Raw genomic sequence first — 26,419 nt, 5'->3', positions numbered from 1 at the left:
TGGACCGAAACACAGACCAAGCCAACTAACTAAAGAAGAACATGGCAGAATTGCAGTCCCAGCACCGAATAGACCGACCGCATAAGGGCTATTAAAACAAATAAACTCGTATTTAGACGCATTAACTGACAGTCCAATCTTAGATAGTTCATTGGTTAATATAGTAAAATGGGAAAGCAATCCACGGCGAGTCCAGGCAATAAGAAGAACGTCGTCTGCATATGCAACAGAAGACAAACCAATATTACCATAAGAAACAGAACTTTTAAGGGGACACAGGCACAATGCAAGCACACATTTAAATATACTAGAAGACAATACGGCAGAAGTTGCAACCTATCTATTTCTAGAGAAGTTTGCAGTTTTCACGCCATGAAGTGGCAAAACCATGAGACTAATTCGAAAATCTTCTGAGAAAAAAGGAATGAAACAAGAGCTAAGAGCTCATATGGCACTTGTGACGAGGTCGGAAGAGCCAAGAGCTCATATGGCATGATCTCTAGCAAAATTATAAGAATCAATAGATTAATTTAAAAGAAAAAACAGAGGCTTAATGCCGGTCGGCATTTAAAATAAGAGCTCTGAGACACAAGGTCCTTTTAAATATAAAAATTCATTAAGATCCGATCACCCACTCGCAAGTATAATACCTCATTTTTCTGATTTTTCCAATCCATTCATCCCCCTCCCCCAGATGGTTGAATCGGGGAAATCAACTTTATCAAGTTAATTTGTGCAGGTCCCTGACACGCCTACCAATTTTCATTGTCCTAGCACGTCCAGAAATAGCAAACTCGCCAAAGCACTGGACCCCCCTAACTACCCCAAAGAGAGTGTATCGAGTCCGGTTTCGTCAATCACGTATCTACGACATTTGCTTATTCTACCCACCAAGTTTCAACCCGATCTCTCCACTCTAAGTGTTTCCCAGGATTTCCGGTTCCCCCCTCCAACTCTCCCCCACTGTCACCAGAACTAGTCGGGGCTTAAAATAAGAGATTCGAGACACGAGTTCCTTCTTAATATCAAATTCAAAAATACCTCACGAACGGTCACCCGCTCTTAAATTAAAAATACCTGAATTTTTGTAATTTTTCCGAATTAACACCCCTCCAACTCCCCCAAAGAGAGCGAATCCATTTTAGTTATGTCAATCACGTATCTAAGACTTGTGCTTATTCATCCCACCAAGTTTTATCCTGATCACTCCACTCTATGCGTTTTCCAAGATGTCCGGTCCCCCCCGAATCCCCCCAATGACACTGGATCCGGTCGGGATTTAAAACATGAGATCCGAGTTCCGAGATCCTTCTAAATATGAAATTTCATCCGATGAAATTCAAGATCTGATCACTAGTTCGTAAGTTAAAAATACCTCAATTTTTGTAATTTTTCCGAATTAACACCCCCTCCAACTCCCCCAAAGAGAGCAAATCCATTTTAGTTATGTATCAAATTCAAAAATACCTCACGAACGGTCACCCGCTCTTAAATTAAAAATACCTGAATTTTTGTAATTTTTCCGAATTAACACCCCTCCAACTCCCCCAAAGAGAGCGAATCCATTTTAGTTATGTCAATCACGTATCTAGGACTTGTGCTTATTCATCCCACCAAGTTTCATCCTGATCAATCCACTCTAAGCGTTTTCCAAGATTGCCGGTCCCCCCAAATCCCCCCAATGACACTGGATCCGGTCAGGATTTAAAACATGAGATCCGAGTTCCGAGATCTTTCTAAATATGAAATTTCATCCGATGAAATTCAAGATCTGATCACTCTTTCGTAAGTTAAAATGCCTAGTTTTTTCTAATTTTTCAGAATTAACCCTCCCCCCAACTCCCCAAAAGAGAGTGAATTTGTTCTGTTTATGTCAATCACGTATATAGGACTTGTGCTTATTTTTACCACTATATTTCATCTCGATCCCTCCACTCTAAGCATTGTCGAAGATTTTAGGTTTCCCCCTCCAATGTCACCTGATCCAGTAGGAATTTAAAATAAGAGCTCTGAGACATGATATCCTTCTAAATATCAAATTTAATTAAGATCCGATCTAATTTTTGTCATACCCCCCCCCCCCCACCAGATGGTCGAATCGAAGAAACAACTACTTCAAATTTAATCTGGTCTGGTCCCTGATACGCCAGCCAAATTTCATTGTCCTAGCTTATCTGGAAGGGCCAAAACTAGCAAGACCGGGACTGACAGACCAACAGAATTTGTGATCACTGTATGTCACTTGGTAAATACCAAGTGCCATACAAATTAATTTTTCTCTGGGGATGAAATATTTGTTTGAAGATTGGCTTCAGTATGACTTATTTTGGAAAAGGGTTATTTCCAGGCTTTGGGCAAGCCATGGGTGGAAGTAGCTACAGGCCCTACTAAACTGAAGGAAAACTCGACTTTCTTAAAACTTGAAAATCCCTCCCCCCTCGCCCTATTTTAGATAGGGCTTGTGATATCAGAGCTCGATATGAGCCCTGATCCTAGTAATCATTGGTCTAGCTTTCATTTGGATCCGTTGCTCCATTTGCAAGTTATACTAAAATAAACCAAAAGCTTGACTTTTTTCAGCACTTAAAACCCACTCTCCTTCGTTCTATTTGAGCTAGGGTTTTCATCTCAAAACTTGATGCCTATCACAGTCTTAGGCACCTTTGGTTCAATCTTCACTGAGATCCATCAATCTCTCGCAAGTTACACTGGATTAAATGAAAAACTCAACTTTTTTTAGTGCTTAAAGCCCCCTCCCCCTAATTAAGCTAGGGTCTTCATCTCCAAAAATTATGTGCCTTATGGTTTTGGCATCTTTGGCTTGACTTTCATTGAGATCCATTACTTCATTCGCAAGTTAAATTGAGTCGAACAAAAAACTCAACTTTTTTAGCACTTAAAGTCCCTTCCCCCACACCCTAATTAAGCTTGGATCTCCATCCCAGAAGTCAATGCATATCATACTCTTAGGCATCTTTATTCAATTTTCATGGGAAATTCAACTCTCCATTTGCGAGTTACAGTGAATTAAATGAAAAACTCGATTTTTTTTTAACACTTAAAGCCTCATCGCCCTAATTAAGCTTAATTTTAATCCAAATAGTTCAATTTTAATACAAAACTGACTGGCGGTTCTCCCGCTATACTCGATTGCAAAGACGGGCGACAGATCTCAAAAACCTATCTTGATGGATATTTTCCACTATCCAAATAGGTGATGATGCCTGGAGGATGATATGCTATTGTTTTCTTTTTTTTAATTCAATGAGCCAACACGGCTACCTAAGACGTTCCAAAATCTGTCCGTCCGTCTGTCTTTCTGTCCGTCCGTCTGTGTAATCACATATAAGGGGAGAACCGCTGGTTGGATTTGGATGAAAATTGTGATGGCTAGATTTGGTGCCAAGGATCATGAGACACATCAAGTTCAAAGATGAAGACCCTAGCTCAAATAAAACAGAGGGAGAGTTGCTAATAACAGTTTTTCGTTTAATTCAGAGTAACTTGCGACTAAAGTAATCTGAATGAAAATTGAACCAAAGAGGCCTAAGACCATGACAAACCAAGTTTTGAGATAAAGACCCTAGCTCAAATTTAACAAGGAGGAGTTACTTTTAATTCCTGAAAATTTTAAGTTTTTTGTTTAATTTAGTATAACTGGCAAATGGAGTAACGGATCCAAATGAAAACTAGACCAAAGATGCATAAGATCAGGGCTCATATCAAGCTCCGGTATCACAACCCCTTTATCAAATAGGGTGAGGGGGAGAGGGTTTCACGTCTTAAGAAAGTTGACTCTTCTTTTAATTTGGTAGGGCCTATAACTTATGAATGGAGTGACAAATCTGAAGTCAGATTCGTCTGAATACCTGAATTTGCTGGAACGAATTTGACAAAATACCACTGCATTGGATCCAGCTAGAATTCTCTAGACTTGTTTATTGCAGACAACATTTAGATGGGCAAAGATTCATAACTTCTGTAGTTTTACCAATAATATGGTCCTGAAGATGATGAAATGGTAGAAATCTGGTTCAGTTGACGAGATGACAAAACTTAAACACTAATGTCAGAAATATAAGCCCAAATGGACTACAGTATGCAACATTTAGCACAAAACAAGGGATTTTAGCTCACTGTCGACCAGTGAACTGTGAAATAATTTCAATTTTCTTTTTTATATAACGTTTAAACAAAAATCAAACCAAGTGTTAATCATACTATAATTTTTTTTTGTCAAAAACAAATACCTTATTTCATATCCAGAAATAGGGCATGGAGCTATATCTGAGTTTACTCTAAATCTAAAGGGTAATGTTTTCTTGTACATTGCCAAAGCACACACACACAAAAGCAATATCTGAGTTTGCTCTAAATCTAAAAGTAATGCTTTCTTGTACATTGCCAAAGCACACACACACACAATTTTCTTGTCAAAGGTAAAGTATTTGAAAAACAAGTACATTAAAAGTAACTTAAGTAATAAGTATTTCGTAACCTTACTTAGGTATCAAGTAATAAGTACACCGTAGAGATTTTACTTAAGTATAAGTACAAGTAATGGAAAATTTTACTTAAGTAGTGCTTCAAGTAAAAGTACTTCAAGTAAGTGACAGCACTGCTCACAACTAGGTTTTATATTAATGAACAAGAATTGTAAAGTGAAAAAAAAATATTAAGCTGAAGAGTTATTTCATTGTGTTAATTTTTTTCTATTATAATACAGATTTTCATTTATTAAATTACGATAGTAAAGTTATAGTCATTTTATAAAGTTGTACTAATAAACTTGAAGTTAAAATAAAATTTCAATGAAAAATTAAAAAAAAAGTAGAAAAATTAAATAAGAGTGGGAGTCTAATGGTTTATGCGGCATCCCCTATTTTCTAAAATAAGACAGATTTCCCAAGGCTCTTAACTTTTGATGGGTAAGACTAAGCTTGACGAAACTTATTTATATAAAGTCAGCATTAAAATGCGATTCTTTTGATGTAAATATTGGTATCAAATTTCCGTTTTTTAGAGTTTTGGTTACTTTTGAGCCGGGTCGCTCCTTACTACAGTTCGTTACCACTAACTTTTTGATTACTCCGTATATGAAAAGGGCTTTTCCTCCTCAACGCCCGGCGCTTTACACTGAAGTTTGACTCTTTTTCTTAACTCTACTTTTTAAAATGGTAAAAACTTTACCGTAAAGAGGGGGGCGTTAAGGAGGAAAAGCCCTTTTCATATACGGAGTAATTTCTGTTCGTTTTAAGTTTTAATGTTGCTTCTTCCTATTAGTTAAAAAAGCTTGTTTTCTTATTTAATTTCTGAACGTTTTTGAATTAATGCATGTTTTGATCTTGACTCTCCGCACATAAATAATTAAAACGAAGTTTGCATATTAATTTTTTTGGCTAAATGGCTTTCTCATAGTTTTAATCGGAAGATTTTGAGAAAAAGGAGCGAGGGAGTAGGCCTAGTTGCCCTCCAATTTTTTGATTGCTTAAAAAGGCAACTAAAACTTTTAATTTCTTACGAACGTTTTCATTTGGAAAAAATATACGTAACTTACGTAACGCACTTCCATATTCGTATGTTTTATTACCCCTCTTCAATACCTCGCTCTTTGCACTAAAGCTTAAATGTTTCCCAATTCCTTAAGAATGACCCCTGAATCACAAAGGTCGTAGAATAAATAGTTGAAATTACTATGAATACTTTAGCGTAAAGAGCGTGGTATTAGGAGTAGGTAAATGCCTCATATGTGGAATAAGTTCTGTTCGTTATAAGTTAATGATGTTCCTTACTTTCAGTTGAAAAAAAACTTTTCATATTTATTTTTTCATTGTTTTTTTTTAAATAATGCTAGAGAATCCTGCACCCCCTTCATTGAAATGCTCTTCCCTCATGACAAATTCCTCCATAGAAAGATCCTCCCGCGTAACCCCACCCCATCAACTTTTCCCTCCCCCAAACCAAAAAAAATCCCCCTGAAAACGTCTGTACACTTCCCAAAAGCCATTACTATATGCAAACACAGGTCAAAGTTTGTAGCTTGCAGCCCCTTCCACGGGGACTGTGGGATGTGAGTCCTCCCCAAAGACATAGTAATTAGGTTTTTTGACTATGATGAATAAAATGGCTATCTCAGAATTTTCATCTGGTGTCTTTGGGGAAAGAATGAACGTGGGAACGCCTAGGTGCCCAATTTTTTTGGTCACATAAAAAGGGCACTAGAATTTTTAATTTCCTTTAGAATGAGCCCTCTCGCGACATTGTAGGACCACCGAGTCGATCGATCACCCCTGGGGGAAAAAACAAATAACCACGCATCCATGATTTGTCTTCTGGCAAAAAATTTGAAATTCCACATTTTTGTAGATAGGAGCTTGAAACTTCTACAATAGGATTCTCTGATACGCTGAATTTGATGGTTTGATCTTCGTTAAGATGGTATGACTTTTAGGGAGTGTTGAGGAAAATTTTCTCAGGCTCGTAACTTTTGATGGGTAAGACTAATCTTGATGAAACTTATATGTTTAAAATCGGCATTAAAATACAATTCTTTTGATTTAACTAATGGTGTCAAAATTCCATTTTTTAGAGTTTCTGCTAATATTGAGCCGGGTCGCTCCTTACTACAGTTCGTTACCACGAAATGTTTGAAAGTAGATAGAGAAATTATAAACTGAAACGTAGAGAAATCACCCAAAGTAAATAGCAGGATATAATCTTTTAAATTTTTCTACTATATTACAATGAATTATATACTCTACAGAAAGCACAGAAAATGTATAAAATCGTCATTCAAACCTTCAGGCTTCACAAAACACAGAGTCATAAGACGCGCTCATTTTTGCTTAAATGAGCCAAACACGTCCCAAATTTTCTATTGGTGCTCGATCACTGCAGTTCTTGAGATATCTTTGGCAGTTTATTGTGTACCATTGGCCGTACACATGTGGCACACACGGTCTGACCGATATATTTTTAGGATCCGATACCAATATATCGGTCTTGTATTAATACCATAGTGATATTATTCACCGATAAATTACCCTTGGGAAAAAAAACCTTACCTATAGTTTAAACCCTGCATTCTCTACCGATATTCATACTCACATGCTTTTCTTGGTCTTTTACATTCCAAAGAACAGCCTCAATAATTCACAGAAATTTGAAATAATTCAAAAAAACTTGTTTAAAAAAAAGACAATAATTAAACCAAATAAATTTCTAATCTGGACAGTAAGACTACTTTAAGCCAGTTTAGTTACATAAACACAAATATGTGATATCTGATTGAAGTAAGCGTAAGAAATTTGTTGAAATTGATTATTTGATTATTTTAGTAACCGAAAACTCTAAAAAATGGAATTATGATACCAATATTTACATCAAAAGAATCGCATTTTAGTGTTGATTTCAAATATATAAGTTTCACCAAGATCAGTTATACCCATCAAAAGTTACGAGCCTGAGAAAATTTGCCTCATTTTAGAAAATAGGGGGAAACACCCCCTAAAAGTTATACAATCTTAACGAAAATCACACCATTAGATTCAGCATATCAGAGAACTTTATTGTAGAAGTTTCAAGCGCCTATCTACAAAAATGTGGAATTTCACATTTTTTGCCAGAAGACAGATCACGGATGCGTGTTTATTTGTTTTTGTTTTTTTTTTCCCAGGGGTGATCGTATAGACTTAGTGGTCCTAGAATATCGCGAGAGGGCTAATTATAACGGAAATCAAAATTTCTAGTGCCCTTTTTAAGTGACCAAAAAAATTGGAGGGCACCTAGGCCCCCTCCCACGCTCATTTTCTCCCAAAAGTCACCGGATCAAAATTCTGAGATAGCCATTTTATTCATCATAGTCGAAAAACCTAATAACTATGTCTTTAGGAACGACTTACTCCCCGCAGTCCCCGTGGGAGGGGCTGCAAGTTAAAAACTTAGACCTGTGTCTACATATAGTAATGGTTACTGGGAAGTGTACAGACGTTTTCAGGGGAATTTTTTGGTTTAGGGGTGAGAGTTGAGGGGGGGGTTCCGTGGGAGGATATTTCCATGGAGGAACTTCTCATGGGGGAAGAGTATTTCAATGAAAGGGGCGCAGGATTTTCTAGCATTATTTGAAAAAACAATGAAAAAATAAATAGGAAAAGTTTTTTCTACTTAAAGTAAGGAGCAGCATTAAAACTCAAAACGAACAAAAATTATTACGCATATGAGGGGTTTACCTCCTCGTTATACCTCACTCTCTACGCTAGTAATTCTACGCAAGTATTTTTAGTAATTTCAACTCACGCTAAAGTTTGACTCTCAATTCTCTCTCTATTCTAAATTCTACTTTCTCTCTATTCTCTCAATTCTACTTTATTTAACTGTAAAAAACATTAGCGTAAAGAGCGGGGCGTTGAGAAGGGAACATCGCCTTTCATATTCGGAGTGATTTCTGTTCGTTTTAAGTTTTAATGTTGCTCCTTACTTTCATTTAAAAAAACTTGTTTTTTTTTTTTTTTTGTCGACAAAATCGTCTAGTATTCCGACAAATGTGGATATGCCGACAAATTACTATTTACCAAAGTAAATAGGTAAATTTTCCAAGGTATCGGCTGGTGGTGCTGAGGACAAGAAAAAGAAAAACGTCCTTTGTGGATAATTTATTGAGTAATTTTTATTTTATTTTTAAACTAAGCACGGTGTATACCAAATTCCAAAAATCAGATCCGGTAGATCATTAGAGCTTAATCTCAACTATATGAAAATTAAAAATTTTCGGATTTTTGTTGAGACAGTAAAACTGTACGTGAGTATAGAAATACATACCCTAAGTTTCAAATTCTGTTTGAAGTATTTTATTTAGAATATAGCAACGGTGTTTGTGTGTTTTTTTTTATTTTCACCGCTCTATTTTTATTACCACTATTGTAGATATAATACTTTACTGCTTCACCACAGACTAGGAAGTGTCAGAGTGTGCCCCCAGGGCCCGGCGGATACATTGCCGGCCGGTGTTATCGGATCAACATGGGTGTCATTGTCAATGTCAAATATCAGAAAAAAAATCGGATATCGGCCATTTTTTCTTATGTGCAACTTATCTAGAAGATGGCACCGAGTTTCTTCAGGTCATCTTTGCTTGCCCAGTCAGCGGAGCCACCGTCTAAGTTTGACTTTGATGGAACAGCAGAGGTGAGTCAAATGAAGTCAAAGCATACGTGTTGACAATGCTTGTCAATACACACCTGGTGCAGCAATGCTCAATATGTATGGTGTGTTCAAGAACGTAAAACTTCCATTAAAACAAGTAAAAAGAAGACAATAGACCATACATTTATGTATAATGAATGTTACCTTGCGTGGGTGAAAGATCCAAGATTCAATCTATTGAAGCCGTGATATCTAGTCAGGGGCATATCTGTATTTAAATTTCTAAGTAGTATTATATTTCTGGCTCAGTAAATGGATAGATTTGAGACTAATGAATCTGATGATATGAGTATCTTGTCCTTTTGGTGCAAATGACAACTGCTGGTTTTTTACAAAATCGTTTGTCTCATGGACGAACATATACCTTGCAAAGGCTAAACTTTTGCGTAAAAGCTAAGGGTGGATAATTTTCATGAGGATATATTTGTTTATCAAAAATTGTGGATCAATAGTAATTCTTGCAATAACACAAATTTGTTCTATTGTTGGAAATAAAAAACAATATTTCAAAATCAGTTGAACGTTGTTTTCACTCGAGTAATTTTCACTGTTTATACAACTTTTCACTCTGATTAATCCTTAAAATTTTAGAATAAAAGGAAGTTTTTTTGTTGCCTGTCGGAAAAAAAATGACTTTGGTAACTCAAAAAAAAGTAATTTTTCTAGTGCTGTTTTTGGCTCTATAATTGAGAATTATAGATAAATAGACAAAAAGGATTGATTCAGAAGTGGAAAATATTCTTCATAATCCATAGTTGGACTGTCAATTCATGCATGAAGGCTATATGGGTGGCATTTTTATAGAGGCATTTTTATTGCCAAGTTTTTATTTCTTTTCGTAGTACTTCTTAGTCTAAGATAACTTTAGCTATGAATGGTATTGTTGGGTAAATACCAAGATAGGAAGCCCAGTACTAGGGCTCTATTTCTCAAATTTAGAAAAACTGTATGGCTTAAAGTATTGTTCAAAGCCAGAATAGAGTGCAAGATTTGTCGACAAAAAGCCGCGGAATTCTTCTACAGTTGTAGTTTGTTTTCAAATGTTTAGGCTCTACTTAGAAATAGATTCTCAGTATTGATACGGATCTACTTTGTCTGAATGATTTCATAGCGGAAAATACCCTCCTCTGTGATAAATATTGATTTGAGTGCCCTAAGAATAAAGTGTACTAGTGATAAACTAGCGATGACAGATCATTTGGATTAACCATGTTTTGATGTCTAAGTGAAAAATTTAGATCGCATTTATTACGCTATAGGCTAATTTCTATTTTATTGCTATTGCAATTAATATTACTGCTATATATAATTTTTATTTTGACGTTGACATGTTTCCGTTTACTTATTTGATATAATATCACACTAAATGTTCAATTGAACCTTTGGTCTCTAAGACTGCCTAATGAAAATCTATAATTTTTTAGTTCTAAAAGGGATTTTAATCACAATGATGACATAGAAACCATACTCTTTTATTGTTCCAACAATTCATAAATATGCAATAGTTCCATGTAGAATATTTTTTTTAATTATACCCGAATAGGTGTTAATCCACTGTTCAAACTCGTCATTATTACAATTTTGGCATAGAAATCCTTTAGTACGAGAGTCATGAACTTTCTCAATAGAGTAATTATAATATTTCATTTGAATTGCATATCCTTTATTTAACTTGTACAGATTGCATAATCTACATTTCTCATCATATCCTTGTGCAATAGTAGAGTTCTCACAGCTAATGATTCTCGAAACACTGTAGTGCTCCCTCCTCATTTTTTCTTGTGTTGAATACCCGCTTAAAACAGTTACCTGGCTCTTTAAAGAGAGGAAAAGAAGAAATTAGATGACAACAAACTAAAATATCCATAAAGGAAAATGTTTTGAACATACAGAGTATTGCTATTTTAAATTGTAAGAAAAGAATAACAATTGTTTCCCTCTATTTTCACAAACTGCCCCTACTCTGTATCTTCAATGTACTTCAATATTCTATTCAAACATTTCTGCTGTCTAAATATATGTATTATATATACATTTGCCAAAAAACATTATTGTTCCCCCGTCTTGTATCTGCTTAATAATATCACATACATACCAACTATTCCATCCCACTAAAAATTTAGTCAGCAATATTTTGTAGCTTCTACTTCCAGATTGTGATTCTTGTCTTCAATTCATTGTTGTCAAATCTAGTAGCCTCCAATAGTTTAAAACTACGAATTTCAACGATAGCCCACGTTTAGAAAAGTTGAAGAAACTCAAATTGCAGAGTTATCTCTCTTAACAATGCTTCTCAACTGTGAAAAACTAAATATAATATTTTCGACTATATTTTTGAGTCAAGGACAGGTTCTTGTAAAGTAGTTTGAATGGTATTAATAACAGAAATAAGGAGGATGTGCCAAGAGTTGTTATGGCATTGCTACCAATCTTGTGGTATTTGGACGGTGCCTGATATCCGACTAATATTCTGACTAGATTTTATGACAGAGACGGTAGGCTTATCAGCTTGGATATAATTTAGATAGTTTTAGAAGATGGGATTAGATAAAGATTCTTAATACTTTTCTTACAAGGACATTTGTTAGTAACAGGATTTGAAGCATTTTGACTAATATTCCTAGCTTCGTTTCTGATATCCCTACCTAGACATTAGCTGCTACTTCACAAAATAATTTTCCAAAATTAGTCCATACCTCTTCTAAACTTACAAACTGTAGACTTTCTTGTTTAATATTCAACTGTTCCTAGAAAGTTTTCTCTAAAATTCCCATCCTTGAGTCTGCCAACGTCATAACTTTTTTGGGAGATTGTGGCTCTTACTAAATTTCAAAACTAAATTAAGCCAACACAACATCACTACTACTACTACTACTAATAACTCACTGCAGCACCAAGCTGCCTGAGGGCAACACAGCTACGCACGCTCCTCCTCCAACCTAATCTATTTAAAGCCTCCCTCTTTACACTCTCCCAGGAAGTTCCCATTTCCTTTAAATCTTTATTCATGACATCCTCCCAACCCAGACAAGGACGACCTGCTTTCCGTGTAGCCCCAGACGGTTGGCCAAAAAGGACAATCTTCGGTAATCTGTCATCCTTCATCCGTAGAACATGGCCTAGCCATCTCAACCTTTCTTTCATTATAGCCCCAGAAAGCGGGATTGAACCACACTTTTCGTACAACCTACTGTTTGAAATACGGTCAGTCAGCCGGGTACCCAGAACAATCCGTAGGCAATTTCTCTGGAAAACATCTAGTAAATTTTCATCTGCTTTTCGGAGTGCCCATGCTTCAGAGCCATATTTGACCACTGTCATCACTGTAGCTTCCAATATTCTAATCTTGGTTTGTAGACTTATCTTTCTATTCTTCCAAACTTTTTTTAACTGTGAAAAAACACCCTGGGCCTTAGCTATTCTACTTTTAACATCTTCACTGCTCCCACCATCTTTACTAATAATACTACCAAGGTAACTGAAGCTCCCAACCTGATGAATCTTTTCGTTACCTAATGTCACCTGTTCATATTCACTTATTCCTAGCCTTAGTGACTTAGTCTTCTTAACATTAATTTTCAAGCCTATTTTAGCACCCTGAACTCGTAAAACCTCTAAAAATTCATTCATTTTGCTCACACTTTCATCTAATATGCTTAAATCATCAGCATAATCTAAGTCTAGGAGCGTTCTTCCTCCCCATTTGATTCCATGGTCTCCAATTGCCTTTCCTGTGCTCCTTAAGACGAAGCCCATCAAAATGATCCATATAAAGGGGGATAGAACACAACCCTGCTTAACTCCTGATTTAATACAAAACCAGTTGCTAACCTCATTTCCTACCTTAACGGCAGCAGTATTATTCTTGTACATAGCGCAAATCACTTTAATGTATTTTTCAGGTATACCATATAACGACAAGACCTTTGTTAACGCTGTTCTATCAACAGAATCGAAAGCTTGCTCATAATCGATAAAACTGAGGACCAAAGGTGTTTGACAACGAAGGGACTTCTCAATTATTAACCTAAGAGTGAAAATATGGTCGACACATCCTCTACCTTTTCTAAAATCGCGTTGTTCTTCCCTTAAAATTTTGTCTACAGCATGTCTCAGTCTAAAAAGTATCATATTACTCAGTAATTTGCTACCTACAGAGACCAGACTAATGCCTCGATAATTACGACACTCACTCTTGTCACCTTTCTTATACAGTGGTTTAATTGAGGTCTTCCTAAAATCATTGGGTACTTCCCCTTTTTCAAAAATCATGTTCATAATCTTCAGTAGCTTATTCCTAACCTCAGAGCCACCATATTTAAGAAACTCATTAATCATACTATCAGCACCTGGGGCCTTATTATATGGGGCCTTAACACAACATTAGAGGGTGATTTTTTGCTCCTTACGTCAATAACACAACTTTTTTATGCCCTAGTAACTTGTATTGATTGTGCCGGTCTTCAGCTTACAATAATGTATAAAAAGGTTTGTGGGAGTAACCTCTGAGTAAGGAGTGTCTCAGCCCAATAGTAGATGAAATTTTAAAAGACGAAATTTTTAACAAATTTCTTTTATCCCTTTTTCAAAAACAAGGCAGATTTTCGAAGGCTCATAGCTTTTGGTGGACCATATTAAATAAAGAATTTACGATCCGTAACAAAGAGGTGTTAAACATGGTGATAGATAGGCTAATACAATGATAGGATGATAATACTAATACAATGATATGATGATAGGCTAACACAAAAGGTAAAAATGATATAAGCTTTAACGTTGTAGAATTTTGCATTATCAAATGCAAACCTCGTAGCTGGATGAAAGTTATGAAAAAAAATTTCTCATTCCTCGTATAAAAGATGGAAAGTTCAAACGTATATCCTCACTAATATTTAAACTAATTTCGTTTTTAATCTGAAAGATAAGCAAAATATTTAAATAAAAAAAAAAATCATATCAGCATCAAAGTATTGAATTTTGATGCGGAGTTCTTTTATCTTATCAGTTGACCCTTTAAAGCTGACACGTTACTAAATAAACATTAGATATTGTTGTTAAATATTTAAAAATGTACAGAACAGTATAGAAATCGAATCAGTTGAGCATTAATTTAAAAAACAAGGCTGGAACTACTATTAAACTGTTGGTGAGTTCATTTACATATTTTCATAACTGATTCAGTTCTAAATCTCAGTGATTTGATAAAATTTTGGGTAAAAACACATGTTTAATCAAGTGTGTGATATAAGAATATACAAGGAAAATGGCACCAAAAAGTTGCGATTGTTTTTTCAGATCAAAATAGTTAAAGCTAAAAATGAATGAAAATCATTTTGCACTACTAGAACGGTGCTTTTCTGCCTCTTAATACTTTTAGCCGGTTGAATTATTGTTTAATTTAATAATTGTGCCTGAGGCACCTTTGGGCTTCGTTCGTTGAAATGGAGGTCAGTTTTCTTGCGTTTCTTAACGTAAGTTTTTTTTCCATTTTATTCACTGTAGAAAGAACACCATTGGGTTATTTGGCCATCTGAGTATTTGTGACTTCCTCCAAATTAATTTTTTTTTCAAATTGAGGCCCTACACGAATTTTCCCAAAGTCATAACCAATCTAAATCTTTTTACCCACCGAAAAACGGACAACTATCCTATTAATAAATGGCCTTATTAAACGAACTTTAATTGTATATTGGTTTAAATTTAATTTAAATTTAAAGAAGGTTACTTATTAATTAAACAAAAAACCCTCAAGAATTACGCTTTGGCTAGATCTCAGAAAACTGGTTTCATAGCCACAAAGACAAGTGACGGGTGATGGATTGCATCCAACTGTAAAATTTGGGCTATACATCTGCACATTAGGGGGGCTGGGGTTTACGTTAGAGACACTGTCAAAATTCCTTGACATGTGTATTTGACAAGCATCATAGTATAGTACTGGGAGACCGGTGGCTTTGACGCCAGTCCTTGTCACGGTCTCGCGGTAAACTTTTATATATTGATGCTACTTGTCACTTGACTTAACTGAGACTCTTGCCCGAAGCAATCAGCAGGTTGATTTACATCATTCTCTTCTTTTCATATTTTCATGTTACCTTTAAAATAGTTGTTTGTGTCTCGCATCATTTCTTTCGATAGATTCATTAATTAATGAGAGAGCCCATAAATTAAAGGATGGGTAGGACATTCTTCAACAGCTTTATCTGGGTCTAAAAGTAAATTTAGCTATATGAAGGTGGTCCAAAATCACCTTCGGGAGTAGCTTTGTCTAGCTAATTTGAAGTTGAAAACTTCATGATTATTGATAACTCGATCTTCACTTATGTTGAGTGAAGTTGAAGCAAAATATGAGCTTGAGTTTCGGTTTTTTGTAGGAACTCTTTAAAGAGGAAATGATGCCCTATAAAAGACCAAATCAATTAATTCGTAAATTGAGGAGGTAGCAATGCAATTGGACTAAGCAGGTAGTAGCCTCCAAATGAATAACCTTTGTTGACTACTCTTTCTTTGGGAAAATAGATAACTCCAAAGTGAATACATATAGCCTCAAAGGGTCCTAACAGAACAATGTTTTATTCTTCCGTTTCATTTTGACACGTTTTGATACTTGTTTTGTCATTTTTGCGAACCATACAGTTCTTTATTCTTTATTTTCACAGAGACACATTCTGATGTGCGCTCGTAATTATTTCTGCCACTTATCTTTCGGTCACTTATTTCTTTGTCCTCACTGTCGTGTTTTTTCTAACCACATATCTCTTTGTTCTTCATTTTCATTTATTATTCGTTCTGATCCTCGTTGTTGCAACTCTTATAACTACACATTTTCTTGTTCATCAGTTTTGTTTTTGCTTTTCCATTTTGTTCATTTCGAAAAATTGTAAATTTGTGTTTTTCTCTAAAACAGAAAACTGTGTAGAGTTTCTTCTTTTTCATCAATTTCATTTAAGAGAAACTGTTGAAATTGTCTTTTTCATTCCCCGATTTTATTTTTCATTGATTTAGATCCATGTTATTGCATGTCTTGTAACAACATCTTTCTATGCTCTTCAATAAAATCTAGATGTTATAAAACTGCTTAAAATATCTTCTTTTTCCATTAATTTCATTCACGATTTGTCCGGATCCTCGTCGTCGTTTTTCTTGTGACCACACATTTTTTTTTTGTTCTTCATTTTCGTTTTTGACTCGCTGCTATAGTCGTTTCTGTGACTATTCTAACCGCAAACTTCTCTATTCTTCATTTTCGTGTTAGTTCACGTTTTTTCCTTTATGTGTTAGGAAACTGCTGAAATTGCCTTCTTCGCTCACCATTTTTTTTAATGGTTTGGATCAACGTTATCACATGTCTTGTAACAACATCTTTCTATGTTCTTTACTTTCGTTTTTGACTACTTATAATTCCCGCTGCTGCATATCTTTTAACTATATATTTCTTTATTCTTTACTTTCAGTTTTAACTCAAACTATTGTCGCTTTCGTAAGTGTTCTAATACCTTTTGTTTTTGACTCGTTGTAATGGCTGTTTTTGAAAGTATTTAGCAGCAAATTTATTCGTTTTTCACTTTTGTTTATTCACTTTATTTTGTAAAATATATTTTTTTGCCCTTTGCCTTGTTTGCTTTGTTTGGCCTTGCCATATTTGATGGTCTAGGTAAATCGTTATCACCCATTGTGAATTTACATTTCTCAGGTCACTCTTTTGATTTTGTCTCATTTCATGGTCAATTTCTTTCAGTTTAAGCAATTATTAATTTACATTTCTGTCACTTAGGTGTTTTAGTTATTAGTCGATTTTTTAGTCTAGGTTAATCATTTCCACCAATAGTGAATTTACATTTCTCAGGTCACTCTTTTGATCTTGTCTTATTTGATGGTCAATTTTTTCAGTTTAAGCAATTACTGATTTACATTTCTGTCGCTTAGGTATTTTGAAACTGCTTAAAACGCCTATACAAAAAGAATGATTGCATTTTTACATTTTATACTTCGCTCTGTTTCTATTGTAATTTTGCATGTTTAATCTATATATATAAAAATAAGTTGTCTGTGTGTCTGTGTGTCGAGTGACGTCATGTGTGTGTGTCGACTGACGTCATATTTGTCGACTGACGAAATTACAGACCAGGACATCAGAACACAAATGGTGACCGGGACACCGAGACATCTATATATATAAAAATAAGTTGTCTGTGTGTGTGTGTGGATCTGTCGGGTGACGTCATGTTTGTGTGTTGACTGACGTCATGTTTTCCATTGACGAAATTACAGACCGGGACATCGGGACACAAATGACGACCGGGACACCGGCACATAGGGAATATAAATGACGACCAGGACACTCAAAGAGAAAGCGACCGGGAAACAAGGAATGTTCGATTAGCAATCACCATCAACAAAGCATCGGGACACAAATGACGACCGGGACACAGGGAGTATAAATGACGACCAGGGCATAAGTAAAAAAAAACTAAAAAAAGGTAAAAACTACTGAAAAACTAAAAAAAAACTAAAAACTAATAAAAAAACTAAAAAAGCTAAAAACTAAAAAAAATAAAAAAGAAAAAAAAGGAAAAATAATGAAAAATAAAGGAGAAAAACAAAAATAAAAAAAATAAAAAGAAAAAAGAAAAAAACTAAAAACAAGTAAAAACCAAAAAAAAACTAAAAAGAAAAAAAAAACTAAAAAAAAAGCAAAAACAAAAAAAAACTAAAAAGAAAAAAATGGGAAAAATACAAATATTTATTTCATCATATACCATTTCAAAAACGAATGTATATACAGACCGGGACACCGGGATACAAATGATGACCGGGACACGGGGAATATAAATGACGACCGGGACACTGGGACACAAGGAATATAAATGACGCCCGGGACGCTCCAAGAGAAATCACAGACTGGGACACTGGGACACAAATGACGGCCGGGACACAGGACATATAAATGACGACCGGGACACAACTACAATGGAGACGCCGGGGGGCACAGGGGGATATATAAATGACGACGGCGACACAGGGAATGGTCGATTAGCAATCATCATCAACAAAGCTCAAGGGCAATCACTAGAATCATGAGGTATAGATCTGAATACGGATTGTTTTCCCATGAACCATTATATGTTGCATGTTCAAGAGTCATACGTAGTTAAAAACATATATATATATATATATATATATATATATATATGTATATATATATATATATATATATATATATATATATATATATATATATATATATATATATATATATATATATATAAAATAAGTTGTCTGTCTGTGGATCTGTGGATCAGGTGACGTCATGTTTCTGTGTCGGCTGACGTCATGAAATTAATTGTCGTCATTTTTGTTATGACGATGCTTAGTATATTGTAAAACACATTAATTTGGTTAATAATATACCATTTAAAACACCAAAATGAACATGCTGGAGTAGTCACTCGGTGAGCGAGGGTGTCAGAACGGAGAATGAAGGTCCCAGGTTCAAATCCTGGTTAGGCTAAAAAAGGTAAAAAACTAAAAACTAAAAAAAAAAAACTGAAAAAACTAAAAAAGGCAAAAACTACAAAAAAAAACTAAAAACTAATAAAAAAAATAAAAAAGCCGAAAAACTAAAAAAACTAAAGAAACTAAAAAACTAAAAACTAAAAAAAACCTAAACTAAAAACTAAAAAAAAAACTAAAAAAAAGAAAAAACTGAAAAATAGAAGAAAAAAAGAAAACTAATAAAATTAATAAAAATAAAAAAACTAAAAACGATAAAAACTAAAAAAGTAAAAAGAAAAGACGAAAAAAAACTGAAAAAGCTAAAAAAAAAAAGGTAAAAACCAATAAAAAACTAAAAAGAAAAAAAGGAAAAAACTAAAAAAAATTTTCATCTAAAAAACTAAAAAAACTAAAAAAGGTAAAAACTAAAAGAACTAAAAAAGAAAAAAAACTAAAAAAGGGAAAAAAATGAAAAATAAAGGAGAAAAAGAAAACTAAAAAAATATAAATAAAAATAAAAAAACTAAAAAGATAAAAACTTCAAAAAAAACTAAAAAGAAAAAAATAAAAAAACTAAAAAACCTAAAAAAAGGTCAAAACCAATAAAAAAAACTAAAAGGAAAAAAAGGGAAAAAATTAAAAATTTATTTCATCATATTCCAATTCAAAAACGAATGTATACCGGGATGACGACCGGGACACAGGGAATATAAATGACGACCGGGACGCAGGGACACAACTACAATGGTGACGCCAGGGGCACAGGGGGGACATAAATGACGACGGGGACACAGGCAATGTTCGATTAGCAATCACCATCAACAAAGCTCATGGGGCAACAAAGCTCACCATCAAACAAAGACGAACGGGACGCTCAAAGAGAAATTACAGACTGGAACACTGGGACACAAATGACGACCGGGATACTGGGAATATAAATGACGACCGGGACACAGGGAATGTTCAATTAGCAATCACCATCAACAAAGCTCAAGGGCAATCATTAGAATCATGAGGTATAGATCTGAATATGGATTGTTTTTCCCATGGACAATTATATGTTGCATGTTCAAGAGTCGGTAAACCTGACAATCTAAATAAATGACGACACTCAAAGAGAAAGCGACCGGGACAAAAGGAATGCTCGATTAGCAATCAACAAAGCACCGGGACACAGGGAGTATAAATGACGACCAGGACATAAGTAAAAAAAAACTAAAAAAAAAGGTAAAAACTACAAAAAAACTAAAAAGAAAAAAATATATAAAATACGATGGATATATAAATGACGATGGCGACTCAGGGAATGGTCGATTAGCAATCACCATCAACAAAGCTCAAGTGCAATCATTAGAATCATGAGGTATAGATCTGAATACGGATTGTTTTCCCATGGACCATTATATGTTGCATGTTTAAGAGTCGGTAAACCTGACAATCTATTTATATGCACAGACAATGGGACAGCAAAGAATAATGTATATTCGCAAGTTTTACGTAGTTAAAAACATATATATATATATATATATATATATATATATATATATATATATATATATATATATATATATATATATATATATATATATATATATATATATATATATATATATATATATATATATATATATATATATATATATATATATATATATATATATATATATATATATATATATCTATATATATATATATATATATATATATATATATATATATATATTCACAGGTGGGACATAGGGACACAACTACAATGGCGCGTAACTAATATGGCGCGTAACGACTTACGCGCGCGGGGGGCTTGGGGGGGTGCGCGAAGTGCCCCCATCAAATAGATGTTGGGGTGGCGCGAAGCGCCACCCCAACAGCTAGTATATATATATATATATATATATATATATATATATATATATATATATATATATATATATATATATATATATATATATATATATATATATATATATTCACAGGTGGGACATAGGGACACAACTACAATGGCGCGTAACTAATATGGCGCGTAACGACAACGACTTACGCGCGCGGGGGGCTTGGGGGGGGGGCACGAAGCGCCCCCACCAACTAGGTGTTGGGGTGGCGCGAAGCGCCACCCCAACAGCTAGTAGGGAATATAAATGACGACCGGGACACTCAAAGAGAAAGCGACCGGGACACAAGGAATGTTCTATTAGCAATCACCATCAACAAAGCACCGGGACACAAATGACGACCGGGACACAGGGAATATAAATGACGACCAGGACACTCAAAGAGAATTACAGACCGGGACACCGGAACACAAATGACGACCGGGACACCGGGACACAGGGAATATAAATGACGACCGCGACACTCAAAGAGAAATTACAGACTGGGACACCGGGACACAAATGACGACCGGGACACAGGGAAACAACAACAACGGGGATGCCGGGGGCACAGGGGGATATATAAATGACGACGGGGACACAGGGAATGTTCGATTAGCAATCACCATCAACAAAGCTCAAGGGCAATCATTAGAATAATGAGGTATAGATCTGAATACAGATTATTTTTCCCATGGACAATTATATGTTGCATGTTCATGAGTCGGTAAACCTGACAATCTATTTATATGCACAGACAATGGGACAGCCAAGAATGTTGTATATTCGCAAGTTTTATGTAGTTAAAAATATATATATATATATATATATATATATATATATATATATATATATATATATATATATATATATATATACTAGCTGTTGGGGTGGCGCTTCGTGCCCCCCCAAGCCCTCCCGCGCGCGTAAGTCGTTACGCGCCATATTAGTTACGCGCCATTGTAGTTGTGCCCCTGTGTCCCACCTGTGAATAGAGATAGATATAAATATATGTTTTTAACTACGTGAAACATGCGAATATACAACATTCTTCGCTGTCCCATTTTCCGTGCATATAAATAGATTGTCAGGTTTACTGACTCTTGAACATGCAACATATAATTGTCCATGGGAAAAACAATCCGTATTCAGATCTATACCTCATTATTCTAATGATGTGTCCCTGTGTCCCGGTCGTCATTTATATTCCCTGTGTCCCGGTCGTCATTTGTGTCCCGGTGTCCCAGTTTGTAATTTCTCTTTGAGTGTCCCGGTCGTCATTTATATTCCCTGTGTCCCGGTGTCCCGGTCGTCATTTGTGTCCCGGTGTCCCGGTCTGTAATTTCTATTCGAACTATCCCTGTGTCCCCGTCGTCATTTATATATCCCGCCTGTGCCACCGGCGTCCCCGTTGTAGTTGTGTCCCTGTGTCCCGGTCGTCATTTATATTCCTTGTGTCCCGGTCGTGATTTGTGTCCGGGTGTCCCAGTCTGTAATTTCTTTTTGAGGTTCCCGGTCGTCACTTATATTCCCTCTGTCTCGGTCGTCATTTGTGTCCCGGTCTATAATTTCTCTTTGAGTGTTTTTTCTTTTTAGTTTTTTTAGTTTTTACCTTTTTTCTTTTTTCAGTTTTCTTTTTCTTCTTTATTTTTCAGCGTCACTATGAAGTACATATCGACGAACCTTTGTTTTTTTAACTTAAATCTGGTAGGCATTGATGACCTTATCCAAGTCAAAATCCCAAACCCAATCATCATCGCTATCATTTTCAGTTTTGATATGTTTTGACTCTCAAATGACGACAACTAATTTCATGACTTCAGCCGACACAGAAACATGACGTCACCTGATCCACAGACAGACAGACAACTTATTTATATATATATATATATATATATATATATATATATATATATATATATATATATATATATATATATATATATATATATATATATATATATATATATATATATATATATATATATATATATATATATATATATATATATATATATATATATATATATATATATATATATTCATAGGTGGGACACAGAGAGACAACTACAATGGCACGTAACTAATATGGCTTGGTAAGATTTGGGGGGCGCGAAGCGCCCCCACCAACTAGGTGTTGGGGTGGCGCAAAAATGACGTACATATGCTTTTGAAATTTACTCGTAAATATGACTCATACGAATATTTAGTAGAATAATGATTTCGAATCTAAAACACTCGCCAATTCAATTTGATTTACCCCCTTTTCAATCGAATTTCTACCATCTTAAATGAAAATCTGCAACATTTTAACAGTCTCTCTCATAGCTTTTAACATCAAAAAGGTCTTGTGAGACAAAAGTTTGATGCATATTTCACTTAAATTTAATGTTCTATATTATATGCTATTATTTTTTATATGATACTCATATAATTCAATATTTAAAAGATAACCTCTTAAATAATACCATTATCTAATTTTTTAATTTCTTTTCAAAATCACCTGCTATAGAATCAAGTCTTTTGGTGCAAAAAGGTCAACCGGGTTTCACCTTTTAAATTAGCAGTAATAGCGGGTTTATTTCATATTTGGTTTTAATACATTTCATTACTTTCATTTCAAATTTGATTCTTAGATCCTAGATCTTCTTTGCTAATCGTTTGATTGTGATTATTTTTCTTTTCCATTTCGCTTAAAAGTTGATCTATCTATTAGGGGAGAGTTTCATGAAACAAGTTTTCTGAATCAATAATAACTTTTATTACTTTAATAACCTTGCAATTTCTTCCTAGATATCTTTCACCAATGAATAATTTCTGGGAAGAAATCCAAACACGCGTTAGAAACAAGTTTTAGAGACTTGTCTAACAGAGCTCTATTACAAAAGCCTTTTCACAAGTACTCATCTTAAAAATATTTTCAGCTGTTGAAATCGGACCTTTGAGTAATGACACGTTATTTTGTTGGATGGCGTACATAACCCTAGCATTTTAGGAAAACGTGGTTTATAATCTTAAAATTTTGAAGAAAATAGTGTGGAAAGTAAGAAGGGTTTATTTATATTGTATATTCTATAGATTTGGAGTATGAAAGTTCTTAAGCCGAACTGGCCAGACATGACAATAAACAACAAAGAGACGTCCCAATAAACGTCCCATTGTATTAACTTTCTCATCACCAGTGGCAAAATTAGGAAAGTGGTTATCGGTGGCATTGCGTCTACTCTTAGGAAAACAAAAATCATTTATAAGAAATTCCGCTGATCTTAATAATAAGTTAAAAAATTTTACACTGGAGGAGAATTCAATTCTCTGTAGTTTTGATGTCGTGTCCATGTATTCAATTTGTAACGTGAAAAGTGCGAGGATATTTTAAGGATTAAATTACAAAAGCACTTTGATTTGATACAAGATGTGACCATGGCGAGTTTGGAGATTGAAGTCATTATGAAATCGGTTATCCTTGCAAATGAACATTCTCTTTATTTTGTTTTAGAGGTGAATTTTACAAACAGGTGTTTGGTTTGGCTATGGGGGCATATCTCTCCTCTTTGTTGGCAAATCTCTTCATGGAATCTATTGAAACCTCCGACATACACAGATTTAGGCTCTCTCCTTGTTTCTGGGGCAGATTCATGGATGATGTGGTTTGTATTTGGAAACACGGTTTAGAGTCTTTAGATCTTTTCCATAAACGTTTAAATAGTTTTGACAAAAACGTAAAATTTACAGTGGAGTTTAAAGAAGATGACAAACTACCTTTTCTGGATATCAAATTGATTAAAAGTGAGTTCCATTTACTTTTTCAGTATATAGAAAGCCTACTCACAGTGATAGGTATTTGAAATATCACTCGTCCCACCCTATTTCAGTGAAACGAGGGGCTGTGATTGCACTGGTGGATAGAGCTTTCAGAATATGTTCCCGGGAGTTTTAGATTTTGAATTGTTGTATTTGAGGGATGTTTTATTTTGTAATAGCTACCCGATTAAATTCATTGATAAAATAATAAAAAATAGACGCATTAAATACAACAATAGAGTTATTGGGGTTTCACAGTGCACAGAATTAAATTTACCAAAAAGTTTCATTACCTTATACACCTAATTTGGGGGAGATGCTTAAACGAATTTTAGGTAAAAATAACATTGATACTTGTTTCCAATCAGTGAGACCATTAGGTAGTTTTCTTAATTCTGGGAAGGATTTAACCCGGGGAAATTTAGTTAGTGGGGTGTATAAAATTCCTTGTTCCTTCGGAAAATTTTATATTGGTAGAACTAACCAACAATTTACTGAAAGATTTATTGAGCATCGCAACTCAATAGAAAAAGACCCTGCAATTAAGAAAGCCTCTGGAAACTTTTGTTTCGGCTCTAGCTGAACATACATTCTTTTATCCCGAACATTTTATACAATTTTATGAGGTTACAGCATTTCTAATGATAGATGTTTTTCTCGGTGGGTGAGGGAGGCTATAGAAACTAAAAAACATATATTTGCTAATCTCTCAATAAATAGAGACACAGGAAATTTAAATATTGAACCAATTTATAATGTTCTTTTGAAAAATGAGCCAATAATCAATAAGGGAATTAAAATTTCACACAATCACCAGGGGACAAGATTACCTACTAGACTAAACAGAGTTGCTTCAATATTAGCTTACAAGAGGATTATTTCGCAACAGAATAATTAACTCAGTTTCAATTTTCGTAATTTTTCCTCAGTTACTCTTTGATTCTCATTGAAGTAACTCAAATAGCTGCTTTTCCCTACGTGGATAAGTAGCGACAATTATATTTATTATTATTGGTGGTGGTTTTTATTTGTTTTTAGTTTAGTTTTCTTTTAATTGTCTATCCTGTGCTGAGGACGCCTTCTTTGGATACAGGCGAAATATCCGCGTTGTTTTAGTCTTTCCTCTCTACTGGCCGTCGTCTCGTTTGAAATTTTCTTTTTGTAGAGTTTTATCTCTCTTTGTTATTTGGAGTAGTATAGTATTTATACTTGTTACATATATTTTTCATATCTTTGAACTGGAGATAATCTATCTTACAATCATTGTAATTAACAATCTATGTTTCTTTTCTTTCTGAAAGTATAAAGCAGTATATAGTGTTTGGATTATCAGGCCTGTCATCTAACAAAACTTGAATTTCTATATCAGCAGTTTATCCAGGTGCACAAATGTTAGGTTCATGTTTTGAAACATCAAAACAATGGATTTTAAAGACATCATAGTTATCAATAGTTCCACTATCAACGTTTTAATGTTCTATCCTAAATGTAAAAGCTTTGGCAAGGATCAAAATAATCATTATTGTTTTTACTAAAATCACATTAAAAAAATTTTCTGTCTATTTTTTGTCCATTAAATCTCACATCAGTTCAATTCATAGTCGTATGATAAAATACAATGTTATTTTGTGAAGCATTATCATCTTTTCTGTAATAGTATAGCAATTTTAAATGTATTATATCTTCCAGAAACTATTCTGCACGTTAATTCTTAGTCATTCATACTGCCAGTTTTATAGGTATCACAGGCTTCCCATCTTAATTCAAAAGAACTCTTTTTAACCAATTTTCCTTCTAATAAATAAATTAGGATTTAATGTTGGTAGAATCCAAGATAAACACATTATATCCATTTTAACATTTTTAGAACCCTTTTTTATAATCACATTATACGCGATTAATATCTTGACAAATCCAAATAATCTTGATAATGGTAAGTACATTCTAACTACATGACTTTCTTTTGTGTTACTGTATCTTTTTAATAGACCGCTACTAAATTCATCATTTTTCTTTGTTTTAATTATTAGACTTTCACTTGCCTCTGAAGCTTT

General features: G+C 34.4%; 1 protein-coding gene across 1 annotated transcript in view; it reads left to right on the top strand.

Moving 5' to 3' along the window:
• Positions 1-14,205: 14,205 nt before the first annotated feature.
• LOC136026992 (atlastin-like) overlaps positions 14,206-26,419 on the top strand; it is a 54,144-nt gene continuing 41,930 nt past the window's right edge. Inside the window, exon 1 of the mRNA XM_065703875.1 lies at positions 14,206-14,347. The gene's annotated coding sequence lies outside the window, so the exon portion shown is untranslated. The remainder of the gene's footprint in view (positions 14,348-26,419) is intronic.

Source organism: Artemia franciscana, chromosome 5, assembly GCF_032884065.1.
Source record: "Artemia franciscana chromosome 5, ASM3288406v1, whole genome shotgun sequence".
NCBI lineage: Eukaryota > Metazoa > Arthropoda > Branchiopoda > Anostraca > Artemiidae > Artemia > Artemia franciscana.
The sequence above is the reverse complement of the archived record's forward strand: the minus strand, read 5'-3'. Positions and strand labels throughout refer to the sequence as shown.